At 43.3% G+C, this 16791-nt stretch overlaps 1 protein-coding gene across 8 annotated transcripts in view; it reads right to left on the bottom strand.

Moving 5' to 3' along the window:
* WDFY4 (WDFY family member 4) overlaps nucleotides 1-9587 on the bottom strand; it is a 295199-nt gene extending 285612 nt beyond the window's left edge. For 6 of the 8 annotated variants that reach the window (XM_028098639.2, XM_088020233.1, XM_088020234.1 and 3 more), the window contains exon 1: nucleotides 9476-9587. The gene's annotated coding sequence lies outside the window, so the exon portion shown is untranslated. Of the gene's footprint in view, nucleotides 1-8256; nucleotides 8301-8931; nucleotides 9211-9475 lie in introns of those variants that run through there. The other 2 variants (XM_088020230.1, XM_088020231.1) reach the window with 2 other exon arrangements.
* Nucleotides 9588-16791: the final 7204 nt, after the last annotated feature.

The following is a 16791-nucleotide window of genomic DNA, read 5'->3' on the forward strand; positions in this document are numbered from 1 at the left end:
AGACCGCGTGACAGGAGCCAGTCTCAGAGGCTACATACAGTGTTATCCCATTTCCATGACATTCTGGAAAAGGCAAAATTCCCGGAACAGAAACTCCATCAGTGGCACGAGCACCCATGAGGCGTGAACGTGGGCAGTAGATAGAGATGTCACCATCCCTTTGCTTCTGCCTCTGCTGGAGGTTCCCCGAGAGCCTTGACATCGAGTCACAGCGCAAGGACCCCAGCCGCCTGCGTGCTGCCTGCCCCAAGCCCTCTTCAGTTAGCAAGTGTGCCCACCTTCTCCATCAGCCAAGGGCTGAGAGCTCCCACCGGCGGAGGAACTGTGGAGCCCAGGGGCCTACATCCTGCCTCAAATGACTCGGTTATTTCCAGAAGTTGAGGACTCCCCCATGAAGACTAAAATGGGGACTCTGATTGACAGGAACTGGGCAGCCTGCACCTGCCACGGCCTTCATAACTTCCTTTTTCTGATTCCAGTCCCAGTTAGTACACACCTCTGCAGTTTGTGCAACAGCAACAGAATGTAGGAACTCCCTGTGTCCTGCAGGAAGCTCCCTGGTTTTGTATCTCGGTATGTGCACTGACTTCCACATTGCCCGAAATAGCCGGGGAGCAGTTCCCCTGGCCAGACCCTCCAAGCTTAGCTGCAACCGAGCTGTCACCGTCTGCACAAAAGATATGGGCTAGCCGCAGCCCACGGAACAAGAAGCCCAGCCCCCCTAATAGGGCAGCCAGTCCATTGTAGGAGCTAGTCGGTGGCTTGTTCTCCACCGGAACCTAAGGAAGTGCTGCTCAAGGACACCTGGCCATCACTGGATGAGCATCTACTGGCAGAGCTGTCCGTGTTCTCTAATCTTAGAAAACTTGTAAGGTAGATATAATTATTCCCATGACACAGAGGGGGAAAGCAAGACTCAGAGAAACTGACATTCAGAGAAAATTGGTAACTTATCTGAGCTCAAACTCCTAATAAGCATCAGAATCAAGGACAAACCCAGACCTCTCTGGCTCCGAAGCCCTTCACGCCCGTCCACCAGTCCAGGTTGGCACAACACAACAGAGGTAAGAATATATCTTGAGGTCACCTTGGGCTCTAGCTGGAAACTCTTACTGCTAGCAGCCCTGCGAGGGTTCCCTGGCTGGACGTGCAAAGGTGCTGCTGATCCCTGGCCGAAGGAGGTCTGGTGCCCGGTCTGCCGTGTGGTCCCAGCTCACACTGCAGGCCAGCTGGCCCAGAACCAGAGGATCTCACCATCCCCACAGGCAAGAGCTGATCTCCGAGAACCACAGAGGCCCACAGTTCCTGAGCCCGGGCCCGAGGTGGGCACCCTCCGGCCGGCCCCTCCTGAGCTGCCAGCAGCAGCACACCCAGCATTAATACTCAGCCTCCAGAACAAGCCACCGGAACTGTGGCGCTATACAGCTTTCTCTGTGTGGCGGGTCGTTTGATTATTAAACATGGAAGGAATGGAACTGCCCCTGGTCCACACCCTCGACCTGAAAGCTCACACTCAGGGGTGCAGGTGACTCACTTCCCCACCTGTAACACGAAGCACCTGGAATAATGCTCTGTAAGGGTCTGTCTGCCAATGAAGTTTTACTTTTCCCAAATTAGCTTCATGTTCAGAGCCTTTACATTCCTCCTCTGACACTTGGATATGTGTTTAACCCAAAAGAGTGTCCTATAAGCCAGTGAGTTCCTGGATGTGTCCAGGAATATTTTCTTACTCAGACCTAATTCTTCTACGTGCACAGGAAATGCGAGAATGGCCCTGAGGAGGATCAAAAGGAGTTAAGGAACCTCAAAATAGTACACGAATGGATGAGATGGATTGCCTGCCCTCTGCGGGGCATCTCCTGGCAGCCCAGGGTGAGCCCACTGTTGCTTCATCTCTTCCCCAGCCTTGCCCTGGCAGGCCTCTCTGCCTCCAGTCTCCCCACTGTCTCCCACTCATCCCACAGCAGCAGACTGAGGAGCACAGCTCCATCACGTCACTCCCTTGTTCTATTATCCTCAATGGCTCCCCATGTTTCCAAGGAACACTGTCAAGCTCTTGGCCCTCAATGACGTGGCCCAACCTCCTTCCTTGCCTCACTTCCCACTGCACCTCCAATGGGGTCTGGCCAAATGAACTGTTTACTCATAATCTGATCCTTTGCCTTTACTCAGGATTCTCTCCCTGGGATGCCCCTCCTTTAGCTCCACATAACCCAGTCTCGTCACCTTCCAAACACAGCTCCTGGCTGCCTCTTTGGCCAGGCATCCCTGATGCCCCAACCGAGAAACAACCCTCTTCTTTCCAACTTCCAAACTCCCAGCACCACTGAGCTGTCCTGTGATTAGAAAGTAGTCACTACCAGCACATAATGAAGCAGGAGAGCGAGGTTCTTGTCTCACAGAGTTGAAGAACGAATCTCGTGAACAAAAGAGAGTGAGCAAAGTGATAGAATTTTATTAAGCAAGGAAACAGCAAAATCTCTCAGGAGTGAGAGGGATCCCAAACAAGTTGCCCCTGAGGGCTTTTACGGTTGGTCTTTTATTGAAAACTGACCAGGGAACTTAAATCTTTTTAACGTCTCTACCACTGATAGCACCATTGAGTAAGGACTGGTGATAACATCTTTAATGGCTTACTTCTTCTTTAGGGTCTGGTCATTTCTTGTGGTCACAATGTGAATACCAGAAAAGACCCCACATCTGACGCCCAGGGCAGGGTGGTCTGGTTTGTTCTCTTATCTCTGGTTTTGTTAGGTCACAGCATTTCTGGGATTTGGGGTGAGCCTTACCAGGTCGTCCCCTATCTATTCCTCCCTCCCTAGGCCCCCTCCCCCCACTTCCTCAATGACAGCACTTCCCAGTCTTCAATCCTACATCCACACTACAAGATCTCGCTTAGTAATTACACCCAGGTGTTCAGGGTTATGATCACCTCCAGGGGCAGGTGAAAGGGGGAGCCTGGTTGTGAAAAGCTTGTGCCCCGACACCGTGTGGGGAGTCAAGCAGAATAAAAGTGAGTCCCAAATTTATCAGTATGTACCGCCTATAATAACTGGAGCACCCAACACTTTCTTCCTTGTGTGATCATTATTCATGAATACACTTTCTCTTTCTCTTTCCTACATTTCCTCAACTCCAAGTTTCTATCAATGATAAAATGACACAATTATTTAATTGTGTGGGGGGAGGGCATCATCACATTAAATACACATGTCAAAATTGAGACTATTCAGACACTTAAATTGTGTGAGGGAAGAAGTATTTCTTGGAACCAAGGTAATGTTTTAGATGGGAGATTCTGAGAGAGATCCCTTCTGCAAAGGGAAGCAGTGGAATCACTCCGGGGGGGGGTAGCTTCCCCCCATTAATTTACATAATTAAATGTTTCCTGGAGGCAGGTATGTGAGAGCTTGTTTGGAGGTTCTAGCAGGGGAGCGCAGCTGCTCGTATACCCTTGACCGAAGAACGGTCCTCCTCTATCAGGGAAGGTCGTCCTCTGCGACCGAGCGCGCAGCTTCCGGAGGGACGCGCATGGAGTGGTGAGGGAGGAAGGGGACACCCGCCTAGCCAGCCAGATCAGTGGAATCAACCCTGGCGATCAATGGGGTGACAGATGTCGCAGTCAGATCGCCCTCACACTAAAAGTTACAAGGCTCTGTGTTCTGACTGCAGAGTACTGCCCCTGCTTCGTTTGTTTTTTTCCCCTTTTAAATATATGGACTTTTGCCCATCCTGATTGGATCCTCCTGGCAGCAGTCCCTTCCCCCCCGGCACCCCCAACCCCGTCCCTCACCCCTGCAGCTGCTGCACGTGCGCTGGATGCACTACAGAGGTGAGAGCCTCACGCACCTATGAAGGAGGTGGACGACCCCCCGCAACCACTCCAGCAGAGGGGTGCTCTGCATGCTCTGGGCAGAAACACAGGAAGAGCAGCAGGGTCATTGGGCCCTGGTTTAGTCCGTCCATCTCCCAGCCAGCCGCCCCTCGCTCCTCCATCTGGTTCCCACCCAAAGAGTGGAAGGAGGAAGGCTGTGGGCTCACTATAGCATGCTTCGACCTTACTGACTCCTGATATGCTCTGACCAGCCTCCCTAACAGTTTCTTCATGTGTGCATCTTTATTCATCTGTGCTTATATATCTCTTTATATTTTGTGCCTATCCTTTAAAAAAGCCATATTGGAGTGCTACTTGGGCGATATTGTTATTACTACTGTTATTATTAATATCATGTTAAAAACACAAAAAGTAACAGCTATTTCCCTTTTTTCTGCATATTACTTTTCCCGTAGTATATTTGACTTATAACTGATGTATGAACTGTTTCATTGTATCAGTCGTCCGTCATCATATCATAAACATAGGCTGTGTTGCCTTTTCCCTTAAATTATCAGGTTTAATGACCAACAAGTGTGCTCTTGGTCAGTTGCCTATAATTGACTCTCTCACTCGCTAGTCACGGGATGCGTGGGATGTCTCTGCTGCTGTTATGGGCAATGCTGGGATGAAAAGGATCCCCACACAATATTTTTGTGAATTATCTGCACAGATGAATTTTCAAAAAAAGGATGAACCATTTGCTAAAGGGGAAGAGCAGTTTTCACACTTCTGCCAAACCTTGACTATTCCTTTCCAGAAGTGTTTCCTCAAATCACAGTGGTGGTGGCACCTAATTCAAAGTGCACAGGCTTTAAGTTCAAATCCCAGCTGAATCACTTACTGTCTGAGGATGAAGGACCTTACTTCTCTGAGCCTCCATTTCCTCATCTGTAAAATGGGAGTAACGAAACTGAGCTCCTTGCGGGGATTAAATAAGATGGCAAATACCAGGGCCCTACCCAGTGTCTGCTTTATTTTAAGTACTAAATCCATTCCTCTTACCCTCCCTCCATACTTTCTTTCTCCCTGGAATTATTTGGGACAAGTGGCTTTTCACTTCTCTGGCTTCGCATCCTTCTTGAGCTGTGTTTCCCACAAAAGCCTCTGGCCATGGAACATGAAGTACCTCTGAAGGGTACTGCCCAGAAGGAATACAAAGCCAGCCACAAATTCAGGCCACATGCGTAACTTAAAATTGTTTTGGTAACCACATTTAAAAAGTAAAAGTAAGGAGCCGAAATTAATTAAGCCATTTATTCAAATATATTTTTAAAATATATTTTATTTAACCCAGTGTATCCAAAATATTATCATTTCAATATGCAATCAATATTCTTAAGTATCAATTAGTTCACATTCCTTTTTCTTGTTGTCTGTAACGTCTTTGATATCTGATGTGCATTTTACACTTACAGCACATCTCAGTTTAGACTGGCTGTATTTCAGGTGTGGTTCGAGGTTTCTGTGTTAGTACAGGTCTAGACTCTGAGATGTAGCTTCTAACAGGTGTGCAGATGCTTCAAATGGGGCCATCAACCAAGGGCTTATGAGTGTTGCCTGGAAACATCATTTCAGTTGCAAAATGCCCATGTATTTTGATGGTTTGCATAACAAATGGAAATAAATGCACGTCCCCACTTGGCAATAAATAAATAAATATAAATAAAAAATTTTTAAAAGCTCTATAGTGTGGCTCAAGAACTCTAAGGAGCTCATCTTCCTTCTTTCCCTGCTGCATAAGATATCCCCCCTCTACCCTCCAGGTGACCAGGCTGTCTTACTTTTCTACCATGAGGGTCACACGGGGACAGGGGGTGCCGAGACTTCATTTCTACACTTGGTGTCTAATATACATCTCTACCTTTATCTGTTCAAACCTACATTCTGGAATAACCACCACTTTGTAAATATATTCCTTCTACCCCTTGACCTAGCTCAAAATGTGACAATTCCATTCTTCCTGCTGCTCTGGAGTCATTTTCAACTTCCCTCTCCCACATACTACACTAAAACATCAACAAATTTCACACTCAGAAGGTATCTAGAACCTCAGCACTCTGACACTTCTTTTTTTTTTGAAAGATTTATTTATTTATTTGAGAGAGAGAATGAGAGAGAGAGAGTACATGAGAGGGGGGAAGGTCAGAGGGAGAAGCAGACTCCCCGCTGAGCGGGGAGCCCGATGCAGGACTCGATCCTGGGACTCCAGGATCATGATCTGAGCCAAAGGCAGCTGCTTAACCAACTGAGCCACCCAGGCGCCCCTTATTATCTCTACTATCACTTTGGAATGAGCCATCAATACCTCTAGCCTGAATTAGTACAACATCCTTTTAACTGATAGTCTTGCTTCTTCCTTTGCTACCCATAGAACAGCTAAAATGATTCTTCTTTAAAATGCAAGCATACATCAGCAAGTCAGAAATACATATTTTAGTGACAGTTAAAATGGTATAAAAATATACACCACTTAGGAATAACTCTAAACAAAATATGCACTATTTTATAGGGAAAATTATAAAATGTTATTTAAATATTTTAAAGAACGTCTAAATAAATGGGGATATAAACCATGTTCATGAATTGGAGGAGTCATTTTCATAAAGACAATATATCTCTCCTAATTGCACTTTCAATCAAACCTGAACATAGCTTTTTTGTAGAGTCTGATAAACTCTTTCTAAAATTCATATGAAGGAAGAACGTACCAAGAATGTCAAGACAGAACGGAAGAAGAAAAAAATAGATTCTTTTCAGATATCAAAATTTGTTATAAGCCTAGAATAAATCATTACATAGTACTGTCAAAAGGATAAACCAGTGGACAGAATAGAGAGCCCAGAAACAGACCTTCATATACATGACAACTTGATTTACAACTGAGCTAGTATAGATCAGTGGCTGAAGAATGGCCTTTTTATTTTTTTTTATTTTTATTTATTTATTTATTTATTTTTAAGAGAGAGAGTGAGCACAAGTGGAGAGAGGGGGAGAGGGGGAAGCAGACTCCCTGCCGAACAGGGAGGCTGATGCAGGACTCGATCCCAGGACCGTGGGATCATGACCTGAGCCGAAGGCAGATGCTTAACCGACTGAGGCCCCAGGTGCCCAAGAATGGCCTTTTTAATTAATGGAGCTAACACTCTTGGCTATCCATATGGGAAAAACAAAATAAAATAAAATATTACCCTTTATCTCATACCATACAGAAAAATCATTTTTAGATGGGACAAAATACTTAAATATAAGAGGCAAAATTATAAAAGAAAATAATAATGTAAGAGAATAATTTTATGACTTCATAGTGGAAAAGAATTTCTTAGATAACACACGTATATCACAAAAGAAGGTATGGATAAATGAAGCTCATTTGAGATTAAGAAATTAGATTAGCAGAACTTGCAAAGGATGTAATGAGACAAGGCATGAACAAGAGAAAAATATAATATACATATCTGACAAGGGATTAATATCCAAATATGTATTAAATTATAGAAAGTCAGTAGGGTAGAAAAGACAGATGATGCCAATGAGCAATGGACAAAAGATTTGAACAGGAAAAGTAATCCACAATAGCCAATAAGCATATAAAGAGATGCCCAACCTTAGTAATTCAGGAAATGCAAATTAAAAACCTAGGTAGATTGTCATTTTCACTAGATTGGCAAAAATTAAAACTCCAGCAATATCAAATGTTGGTGAGGATGTGGAGCAACAGAAACTTAAACGTATTGCTGATGGGTGGGTAAAATGTTACAACTGGTTTAGAAAGCAATTTGGTATCATCCAGCGGGGTGAAGATATGTAAACCTACCAATTCCACTTCCAGGGCATATACCTTAGGGAATTCTTGCACAAGTACCCCGGGATATATGCACAAGTGGAGTCCTAGCAATACGTTCTAGTGCTGGAGCACTTGACAGCTTATAAGAGAAAAACAAAAACCTAAAAAAAAATCCCAAGTGCCCACCAGAATTAACTTGGGGAAATATATTGAGATATATTTATATACAACAAGTAGTAAACATGAATGAATTAGAAGCACATGCAACAATATGAAGGAATTCCAGAACCATAATGTGGAGCAAATGAAGCAAGTCTTAAAGGATATTTAATGCCTATTTACAAAGTCCAAAAAACATGCAAAACTAAATAACACATATTTAGCAATTTAAATATATGAAGCAAAACTATAAAGAAAAGCAAGGGATCAATAAGCCCCAAATTCTGGACAACCAAATTCTCTGACGGGAGAGGGAGAAGCTAAGCCTATGAAGGACCTCAAAGGTGCTGACGATTTAAAAAACAAAACGAAACACCTAGGTGATATTTCTTATACCCTATATGCTGTTTCTAAATTTTCTTTCCTACTTACTCACCGTTTAGAAGTTGCCTAAGTCTGGGGGAGTACAGCCCACGTCCTCACGCTGAACAGGAAGGCCCTCCCTCACCTGACCCCGTGACATCCCTCTCTGGCTGGGTTACCCAGCCTGCCCCTCACCACCTCTGCCCTGCTGGCCCCCACCAGGCCTCCTTGCACTGCACCTTGACATTCTCTATTCCCCTGCCCGAGAATGCTTCTCAAGAATCACAGGGCTCAGACCCTCCCTTCCTTCACGGCTCCACCCAGAAGGCGCACACATTCCCGGCCTCCCGAACCCCTGCTCCCAACCGCCTGCTCCCCAGCCCACTGCACCAAGCAGCACTGGGCCCGTCCACTGGCCCCAAGGCCTTTAACAGTGCTGGCAGGAAGTGGCTCTCCATAAGTGTTTCTCAAATAATTGAATGGGTGTTTTTGCAGAATATCATGTCCACATCGAAATATCCTTGGAAAGAATAATACATAAAATCCCGAGTTGCTGGATTAGCTCCTCATCACTTGAGAGAAGTTGGGACAAAGGATTGGTTCAGTGTTCTCTAAGGTATGATTTCAGAAGAGAAAAGCAGATTCTCTGTGAGCCATGTGGTCCTGCTTATTCAGATAACGCTGGCGTTTCTAGGGCTTGATGTGGTAATTCACGAGGAAAGGGAGGCCCGAAGAGGCACCTACTTACCAGACCCGCGGGAATGACCACTGGACCTGGACAGAGCTAGCTCTCTTGGTGAATGGGCTGAAGTGGCCCACGCGGCTCAACACCCTTCAGAGGCCCGTGTGGGGGCTGGGCAGGGGGGGCTCACAGTGATCTTCCTCCCTCCATCCCTGGGATTTAGCACAGACAGGCCCACATCCAGCCTCTCCCAGGTGTGGCACGTCACCTTCCTTAGCAGAAGCGTGAGGAAGGGCTTGACCTGAGGGAGGAGGATGAGGAATGAAGCTGGAGTGCAGCCTGGCCCAGCAAACTCCCGCAGTGAGAGACACCCCAGCAGACCCAGGCTTTTGAGCGGCCCCCACCACCTGCACCGCCCATCCGGCACACACTTCCTGCTCATCAGCCCACCTCCTCTCCCACATCCACAAGCCCAGATCAGGCACTGGTTGTCATGTGTGCTCCCATGCCCAGCTTTCCTGGAGGCGGCCAGTAGGCCCCTCCCTGACAGACAGGACCTCCATGCCCACCTCTGGCCCGGCATGGCCTGGCCGAGAACAAGGTGACCTACCCAGAGGTGTGGTGGTCAGGGCCTGCAGACGTCAGGTGGCATGGGTGCCCCCAGCCCCAGCCAAAGCCCCTCAGGCCTGGGGGAAGAGGATTCAGCCAGCATTGTTAGTCTCCAAAAATGTTTCACTATGAATCACTTGAGCTGCGTTTCTGCTCATTTCCTGGAGAAAGCAGAAGTGGAGAGTCAGCAAATGCCTGCTTCTGCCCATTACCCAGACATTAACAGAACTGCCTGAGTTCTGGTGGATGACTCGGGCCCTGTAGAAAGGCCCCTGAGGGCAGTATGCTCAGTGGTCAAGCACTGCTGGCTGGGGCCAAGGACAAAGAGGAAAAGCTAGTGAATAGTGGACACACAATTTAGCCCTGTGCTGTCCAGCTGGACTTCCCCTTGAACCTCTGGTAAAACACAGACAATAGTGGTGCTTAGGTGAATTTAGTTAGAGATGCGTCTGAAGTGCATCCATGGACACTGCATGGGGTCATCAGCCTCCTCTCTCTCAGGCCCAGAGAGAGCTTTTCACTTGGATTCCTTCCTCCTGCATCCTCAGACTTCTGTTGTACTACTGACCAAAGGAGTCCTCCAGTGTTAGATGGCCAGCTGTGGGTAACATTGAAGTCATGATGAAATAAAAGTTTAAATAATAGTATGAGGTCCTCTGAAACTCAGCAACACAATGCTCTTTCCTTCAGGTATATTCACTTGAATCATTTCATATCACCTATCCACAACATCATCCCTGTAGCATCAGCCAGCATGTCCACCCAAACACAATACCTCCCTGTGCCACATGAGCAAAAGCGGTGGGTAGCATGAATGCCTGATCCTTACAAGCTAGCTCATCTCCTGTTCCTAGTTCACAACCAACTGACCATTCATAAGTAACTAGAAGTGAGGGGCAACATCCTTTCTTATGGGAGGCAAAAAGGCTCTGACATTGGTTCAAAAATGAAAACACAGTTATAACAAAACTCAACTCTTGCCAGTGTGAATGTGCCAGGAGACAGCAGCCAAAATGGGAGAACTGTCCAGTTTAAGCCCTAGGCCATATGCCCCTGCTGACCCCAAGCCCATTCCCCAGAGAGGGCAGAGGTACTGGCATGCTTACTTGAAGCTTTCATTTCATGGGTACAAAGGAAGCTACACTGGAAGCTGGAAACCCGGAAGCACAGGAGGGGCAACGTGGGGTCACCCTGAGACATACCACAGTGCATACAGCAGCACAAGAATCACCTTGTCAGGCAGGAATGGGCACCAATGTTTTTAAAGCAACTAATTAAAATCTCTGCTTATACTATTTCCAAGATCCATGATGCGGTATACTGTGCACCACTGTGTGGAAAGAAACGTTAATTTTCTGGGCAGCTGGGATAAGACCCTTCCCCAGGAAGGAGAGAAGTTCTTTTGGTGACTGAAGAGGATAGGTTGTTAGAGGCTGGGCTCCTGGGTTGAAAATCTCAGTTGAAATTGTCACTACTGTACTAAAACAGTTAACATCTTTACGTTGTTTCTTCTTTGTGGGATTGAACGACTGTGATGTCATAGGAACAAATCAAGTAATATTTGCAAGTGGGTTTTTAAACACTAGAAAGAGCTGTAAGAGTATGAGTTGTTATTACTGAGACACTTGGCCATGCTCGGACACTGAAGCAGCCAGGGAACTATGAACTGTTCATGTACATGTGTATTTTTATTGAAGGGAAATGTGAGATTCTGTGATTTTTTTCTAAAATGTCCAAAAATAGCAATTATACTTCTGCTTCCATTTATGACAACGTAACTGTTACAGAACATACCCTCCCACTGAAAGTAACTCTAAATATATAAGACAACTGTTTCCTGCATTGAGTAGCAAAGCAGAAGACAACAGTCCTTGGGAAAAAAAACACAAAAGGTGAGCCCCACAGTTGCCCTGGCTTTCTGCCTATGGCTACTTCCTGACAAGGTGCAAGCATGCGGAGGCCCAGGGGCAATAATCGCCCTGAGCTAAAAATGTGTAAGACGGAAGGGGCTGGAATGTTCAGGGCAGAGTCCTGAGAAGAATCTGTTTTGTGGGAACTCATCATGTGTGTCCTTGGCCAAGGGTTGCCTGTGCATGTATGGGGTAAGATTTCAAAAGACCTAGATCACCTTCTCCAAGGCTGGGAACTGAATGGAGGTAGCAGAGATTGGGCAGCGTTAGGAAGGTTAGAATTACATCCCATTCAGATTGGAAAGACTTCACTGAGCATGTTGAGAATTTATCTTACAGTCCAGGAAGACCACACGAGAAGTAAGAACTGCACCCTAGAGCAGGAGCCAAGAACTAGGGACAAGTTCAAAACTGAAATAGAAAAGTCCTAACAAATAATGAAAGCAAACCTGGCAGAACCAAAAGGAGATTCCAGTAGTTAAACTGCCAACCAGAACAAAACTCATCATCTTTTAATGGAAGAAAACATAATGCAGCATCCCTTCAGTGTAACATCTACACTCTCTAGCATATGACTAAAATTAGTAGAAATCTGGAGAAATAGAAAAATGTGACCTATAACAAGAAAAATAACTGTCAATACAAACAGACCCCAAGATGAACCCAATGTTGGAAGTATCACCCAGGGACTTTTAAAGCAGCTATTAGAAATATATTCAAGGACTTAAAAAGAAAAGATAGTCATAATAATTGCAAGGCAGGAAATTTCAGCAAATAAATGGAAAACATAAGAAGATTGGAATGTAGAACATCCAATAGGAAAAAGACAGTCTCTTCCACAAATGGTGCTGGGAAAACTGGTCAGCTACATGCAAAAGAATGAAACTGAGCCACTTTCTTACACTATACAGAAAAATGAATTCAAAATGGATTAAAGACCTAAATGTGAGACTTAAAACCATAAAAATCCTTGAAGAGAGCACAGGCAGTAAGGTTTCTGACACCAGCCATAGCAACATTTTTCTAGATATGTCTCTTGAGGCAAGGGAAATAAAGGTAAAAATAAACTATTGGGGCTACATAAAAATAAGAAGTTTCTACATGGCAAAGGAAACAATCAACAAAACTAAAAGGCAACCTATTGAATGTAAGGAGATATTTGGAAATTACATATCAAATAAAGGGTTAGTGCCCAAAATATATAAAGGACTTACACAAATCAACACCAAAATAATAATAATAATAATAATAATAATCCTATTTAAAAATGGGCAGAAGAAATGAACAGACATTTCTCCAAAGAAGACATCCATCCAGATGGCCAACAGACACATGCAAAGATGCTCAATATCCTTCATCATGAGGAAAATGCAAATCAAAACTACAATGAAATATCACCTCACATCTGTCAAAATAGCTAAAATAAAAAACACAAAAAACAACAAGTGTTGGTGAGGATGTGGAAAAAAAAGAACCCTCTGGCACTATTGGTGGTAATGCAAACTGGCGCAGCCGCTGTAGCAAACAGTATGGAGGTTCCTCAAAAAGTTAAAAACAGAACTACCCTGGATCCAGTAATCACGCTACTGGGTATTTACCCCAAAAATACAAAAACACTAATTCAAAGGGGTACACACACCCCTATGTTTATAGTAGCATTATTTACAATAACCAAATTATGGAAGTAGCCCAAGTATTCATCAATAGATGAATGGATAAAGAAGATGTGGTATAAGTATGCAATGGAATATTATCTGGCCATAACGAAGAGTGAAATCTTATCATTTGCAATGACATGGATGGAGTTAGAGAGTAAAATGCTAAGTGAAACAAGTCAGTCAGAGAAAGACAAATACCATATGATTTCACTCATATGTGAAATTTAAGAAACAAAACAAACAAGCAACAAAACAAACAAGCAAAGGGGAAAAAAAAGAAAGAGGCAAACCAAGAAATAGACTCTTTAGAGCAAACTGATGGTTACCAGAGGGGTGGGAGGGTGGGAGGTTGGGTTAAATAGGTGATGGGGATTAAGGAGTGCACTTACTGTGATGAGCACTGGGAGATGTATGGAAGTGTTGAATCACTATATTGTACACCAGAAACTAATGTAACACAGTATGTGTTAAATAATAAAATAAGAGAAGGACAAAACAATGTAAATTTTAGAACCAAAAAGTACATTTGAAATGAAAATTTTACTGATGGCCAACAACAGAATGGTGACTGCAATAATAATAATAATAATAATAATAATAATAATAATGAATTTGAAGACCAATCCATAGAAATTATTCAATCTGAAAGAGAAGAAAAGATTGAAGAAAAATAAACATGCACTCAGTAGCCTTTGGGACAATACCAAATGGCATAATAGATGTGTAACTGAAGTTGCAGAAGGAAAGAAGAGAGAGAGAAGAGTAAAGTATTTGAAGAAATAATGTTTGAAATTTCTAAAGTTTGTTGAAAAGTAGCAAGTTGCAGATACAATAAGCTTATTAAGTCCCAAGCATAACACAGTGGAAAGAAACCCACACTTAGGGACATTAGAGTCAAACTCCTAACGTTGAAAAAGAAAAGGTTATCTTAGAACAGAGAAAACTAGTATTACATACAAGGGAACAAAAACACAACCTTGGACAGATGTTTTGTCAGGAAAAAATGGAAGTCATAAGACAACAGGAAAATATCTCTATCATGTTAAAAGAAGAAAACCAGAAACTGGTAACACATAACTCTTTAGTCTATGAAATCCTTAAAAAATGAGAATGAAATTAAGTTATTTTCAGATTAATGACAACTGAAATCATTCATCTCCAGAAGACTTGTACTACAAGAAATTCTAAAGGGGGGCACCTGGGTGGCTCAGTCTGTTAAGCATCTGCTTTCAGCTCAGGTCATGATCCTGGGGTCCTGGGATTGAGCCATGAGTTGGGCTCCCTGCTCAATGGGGAGCCTGCCTCTCCTTCTCCCTCTGCCGCTCCCCCTGCTTGTGCTCTGTCTCTCAAATGAATAAATAAAATCTTAAAAAAAAAAATTCTAAAGGAAGTCTTTGAGGCTGAAGGGAAAAGATACCGGAAGGAAATGTGGATCAACAAGAAGACAAGAAGAGCCCTAGTAATGGCAAATATAATCAAACTAGTTACTGTTTCTTACTTTAATTTCATTAAAACACTAGGACAGTTTAAAACAAAAAAAGTAACACTGTACTTTGGAGTTTATACCATAACTACAAGAAATATATGACAGCAGTCCCACAAAAGATGAGGAAGTGGAAACATGCTGTTGCAAGCCTCTCACATTTTACATGACATAGTATTTTATTAACTCTGTGTAATAAAATTGAGATAAGTTAAGGATACATATTTTATTTATAACTTTGTGACAAAGATACCAGGAAAGTCAACGTTCAGTTCTAATCAACAAACTCTGAGCATCTATTCTGTGCTAGATCCCAGCTAGACTCTGGAGAAACAGAGATGAGTAAACAAAGCTTCCATTAAGGTTATTTCCTACAACACTTACTCAAGTGGGCAGGTGGTTCTCCCTCAGGTAGTGATTCAGGAACACAAGTTACTTTGTCCTTTAAAGTCTTGTTGTCATCTGCATCCCATCAGCAAACCGGGAAAGTGACAACCTGTGAGTGGCATGCACTACTTTGGTTCCCATGCCACTGTGATTGTATGGCCATGTCTAAGGGCAAGGAAGGCTGGGAAGTACAGTTCAGCCATGTGCCAACCTTAATCCTATTATTAGGAGAGAATGCATTTTGGTAGTCTCCATCATACTCTCTTCAGACAGCTTATGATCTACACTTAGGACAATAAACAAAAAGATAGTGTTTTCCTGACTTTTAAAATAAATCATGTTAATTTTATAAATGATGCAAAAAAGTATAAAGAATACAGCATAAAATTAAAATCATTAATATCCTAAATACCATAAACCACTAAGCAATAACTGATGTGAGAATAACATTTCGTTTTTTTCTATGTTTACCAAAATATATTTCTTTGGTCTTCTTTTTTTTCTTAACAAATTTAAAATCATACCATATATTCTGCTTTATAACATGTTGGGTTTTTTTCTCACTTAATTCATCATCATAAACACTTTCCCATTTCATTATTACAATGTATTTCTTACAACAAGTTGGGATCAAAAAGAAAGAAGACTGTTTACGTAGCAGTGGGACATTTTTTTAAATCTGAAGATAAAGCAATTTCCTTGAATTTTCACGTTCCCTGAGAGGATTATGATAAACTCCAGAAAAAAGAGAGGGAATCCAACTAGCAAACTGTACTTTCTTGGAGATGGAGGATGTGAATACTGTTGCAACCGGGAAGGAACCCTACAAGACACCTGGAGCCTGAGGAGTAGCGGTAGATGCTGTTGGTGATAGGAGGAGACTTGGAGAATGACAGGGCATCAGGAGACTACAAAAGGTCAAATACTTCTTTGAATTTTCAAAAATAGCTGGAAGGTAGAATTTACAACTCCACATTGATAGTATTGACGTCATACTCAAAAAGGTACTCACTGAGAAAATAAAGAAGAACCATAAGCCATTATTCAGTCAAATTTAAGCCATTCAACCCACTTCAACTAGCATAATGATTTGTCAGGACCAGGTATTAAGCTGGGTTCTGCAGACACAATAAGAGAGAAGAATGCCTTCCTCAAGGAGCTTTAAACCCAAGAACAAGTCCTTTAGGCTAAGCCTCATTTATTTTTGGTGGTTGAGAAGGTACAGGCATCACTAAGGATGTGAGCTTCAGTAAGGCCCTGGACAAAACCTTTCTTGATTTACACTTCCATTTATCCCACTGCCATCTCCTTGATACCACCATATGCCTGCCACCATGCTTGACACCTATGGTGATAAGATCCGGTCTGTCTGCGGGAAATTCATAGACATCACACACATCATGCACAGACACACACCTGTCATGCCAAAACGGTTTCATTTTAGGGAAGTAGGAATAAACAGCTGAAACTTCTGTTTAACTCTGAGTGCCTTTATGCCCTCCCACCACTGTTACAGCACTGATGGAAATAAGGTCCTCCCTAAAGAGGCTCCACTTTGCAGGGAGATCTCATGAGACCAGAGGGAGGATATCAGTGAGGAGCCGGCTTAGGAGGGGAATGGAGTGCAGCTTCTGGCAATAAGGAAGGTAAGGGTATATTTTGAAAAAAGATTCATGGGAAAGAGAGTCATTTCAAGAAATAGTACTGGACCACTGTTGTTCAACATAGTACTATAAGTTCTAGCATCGGCAATCAGACAACAAAAATAAATAAAGGGCATTCAAATTGGCAAAGAAGAAGTCAAATTCTCACTCTTCACAGATGACATGATACCTTATGTGGAAAACCCAAAACACTCCACCCCAAAATTGCTAGAACT

Source organism: Eumetopias jubatus, unplaced genomic scaffold (assembly GCF_037043125.1).
Source record: "Eumetopias jubatus isolate StellerSeaLion01/CBP00866 unplaced genomic scaffold, mEumJub1_p1.0 scaffold_17, whole genome shotgun sequence".
Lineage (NCBI taxonomy): Eukaryota > Metazoa > Chordata > Mammalia > Carnivora > Otariidae > Eumetopias > Eumetopias jubatus.